General features: G+C 37.2%; 2 pseudogenes across 1 annotated transcript; both read left to right on the plus strand.

Annotated features, from left to right (window-relative positions):
- Positions 1 to 1222: 1222 nt before the first annotated feature.
- Positions 1223 to 2231, plus strand: LOC101007670 (annotated as a pseudogene).
- On the plus strand, positions 1470 to 2232 carry LOC110742211 (annotated as a pseudogene). Its single transcript, XR_002519641.2, has one exon. The product of XR_002519641.2 is annotated as a mitochondrial fission factor pseudogene (transcript).
- Positions 2233 to 3162: the final 930 nt, after the last annotated feature.

Consider the following 3162-nt stretch of genomic DNA (forward strand, 5'->3'; position numbering starts at 1 on the left):
AAAAAATCACAAAATTAGCCAGGCGTGGTGGCTCATGCCTGTAATCCTAGCTACTCAGGAGGCTGAGGCAGGAGAATCGGTTGAACCCAGGAGGCAGAGGTTGTATTGAGCCAAGAACGTGCCATTGCACTCCAGCCTGGGAGACAGAGAAAGACTCTGTCTCATATATATATATATATGTATTTTTTTAAAGAACATATATATATTTTTTAAGTATATATATATTATATATAGTCTTAAAAATTTTACCTCCCATGCCCTCTTTCTGGGGCAACTACTAGAGTATGTGGTCACTAAGAAAGATGGTAAACCAAGGAAGAGGAATATATAAGGCAACAGGGGAACCAAGTCAAGAAGGTGGCAAAAAAAAAAAAAAAACCCGAGATGGTGGCAAAGGGAGATTATAGGATGAGAGTGTTCAACAGGCCTAGGGAGCAAGCTGTCTATATTTAAGCAGATCAGAGGTTTATTAAGAGATATTTCGGGGAGGGTTTGCATTGGGAGTTATACCTGATGTAAATGACGAGTTGATGGGTGCTGACGAGTTGATGGGTGCAGCACAGCAACATGGCACAAGTATACATATGTAACAAACCTGCACGTTATGCACATGTACCCTAGAACTTAAAGTATAATAATAATTTAAAAAAAGAGATATTTCTGTTTAAAAAGATAAAACTGATGGAATATCTAATGTATTCAAATTTATTGAGAGAAGGAATGAAGAAAAGTCTGGAAGCAAAAGTATGTGTAAATACATAGAAAACTAAGGAAACAAAAGAAACAAGAAAAGTATTTATTCCAGGGGAAGCACAGTTACGCAGTAAAGAAAAAGTTGTCATAGTGAGTAGTGAGTAGAGGTGGAGAGAGGGATATCTAGATAGACAGATGATAGATAGATAGATAGATGATACATTTTATGTAATCACAATCTAAATTCCACCAAGTTGTTTCATAGAAATTGGAAACCTTATTGTAAAATTTATATGAAATTATAAAGTATCTAAAATAACCACATGAGGCTCTCCTAGTCTGCCACAGGCCAACCTGACAGGTGCTTTGTCCTAGCTCTTTCCTGCATTTTGCTAATGGCCCCTGAGAGCACCCACCCTGGCAGCTCTCACTGAGAACTCTCTACAGGCCCAGAGGAACAAAAGTGGCTCTAAACCCAGCACATGTACTTTGAATGAAATTAAAGCATTTAATATGAAGCAAGGGAGCAGATAGTGCCAAATAGCAAGTAGTAGCTGGTACATATTTGGTGAGTAGGGAAGCACTTCCTTCTCCTACTGGTGCCGAGATGGAAGAAATTAGTGAATTTCAGTATGAAATGGAATACAATAAAGATATTAGTCAGCAAATGAGGGTCCCAGAAAAATTAAGTCAGCATCATCAAATGGTGACTTGGAACAAGAATTCCAAGAAGGAGTTCTAAATGCTAATGTGATGATGCAGGTTCTAGAGAGGATTGTTACAGCAGAGAACAACGGAGACATTCTGTTTTGAACACCAGTGCATCTTGATCTTATTCAGTCAACTCCCTTTAAACCTCTGGCACTAAAACCACCACTTCATGTACTTCAAGTGGAAGACCACCAGATTTTCAGGATTTAGAAAGACCTCCTTCAACCCTTCAAAATGAAGAAATCTGTGTGGTTGGCAAGCTAAAAAGAGACTGCTCTTTGAGTGAAAATGTTGTTGGCCAAAATAGACAGTTGATCAGGAGTTATTTCATCGTGACACCATCACCATAAGAAGCTTGGATCTGTCTTCCCAAGATGTTACCCGAAAATAGAACTAATCTTTCCTCTGTTCATGGCATTCTGTCATTTATCCAGTCTTCCACTCGTAGGGCTTACCAGCATATCGTGAATGAGATGGGTGAAAATCGCAGACCTGTGCAGAATGGCAGGTCTGCTGCTACCACTTCTAATCTGCATCGTGACAACATCAGGTATGGCACTTCAAACCTAGATACAAGTGAAGGAACTTTGGATGACGTGACTGGTGCAGGTGCAGCTTCGTTAAGACGACAGATAATCAAACTAAATAGACGCTTACAACATCTAGAAGAGGAGAACAAAGAACGTGCCAAGAGAGAAATGGTCATGTATTCAATTACCATAGGATTCTGGCTGCTTAATACCTGGCTCTGGTTTCGCCGCTAGAGGTAACTTCAGCTCTTAAACATACGGCCTCAACAGCTAGAAATATAGAGAACTTGCAAACTTCTTTGTTTCTGTCTTTGCATTTTATGCCGTTATATAGTCCATGCCCCAGTGATGTGTTTCTTCCAGAGAGAAGGGGGAAGGACCTGTATTGTCAGAGGAAAGGTATATTCTGTCACTCAGCTGTATTCACTTTTAACCAGTTCTGCAGTAATACCTACTTAAAATTCTCCCTTTGCATGTTTTGTAAGTAGGCTCTAGTTTGTTAGGATTTTTTTTAAAAGGAATTGATTTTTTGCCTCATCAGCCTGCACAACTAACTTTTTGAATGGGAGAACGAGTGCATAAAGAATGGATTTCGGAAAGTATCTTTAAAAAGAAAAACAATGTTTTATTCTGTTTTTCAAAGACTAATAGATTAAACGATTTTGTTAATAGATGGTTTTGCATCTACATTTCAACATTAACACTTTTGAAGTCACGGTCTGGTGTCAAATTTAAGTAAATCAAACCACCTAATATTTCATGATCACCTTCATTAAGCACGTGTACAGGTTAAATTAATTCATAACGTTTCAGCAGTTTATCTAATACATGTGCAATAAGTGTGTTCTTATTTTCATTTTGGTCTTGCAGTTGGTTTTCTATAAAGTGCATTTTTGCTAAGTCCATGTGTGAATAATTTTTAAAACTACAGCATTAAGTACAAATGTAGTATATTTAATAAACTGTCAACCAAAAAATAAAACCAAATAAGGTTTGAAAAAGAAGAATAAAGTTGATGGACTTAAACTACTGACTTCAAGTCTTATTATAAAACTTTAGTCTTTAGTAATCAAGATTGTGTGATATTGCCATGAGGATAGACATACCTATCAACAGAATAGAAATAGACCCATGCATATATGGTTAATTTATTTTCTTAAAAGAGAGCAATGTAATTAAGTAGGAATAGGATAGTCTTTTCAGGAAATGGTGCTGAAAAAAAATTAGA

Source organism: Papio anubis, unplaced genomic scaffold, assembly GCF_008728515.1.
Source record: "Papio anubis isolate 15944 unplaced genomic scaffold, Panubis1.0 scaffold434, whole genome shotgun sequence".
Lineage (NCBI taxonomy): Eukaryota > Metazoa > Chordata > Mammalia > Primates > Cercopithecidae > Papio > Papio anubis.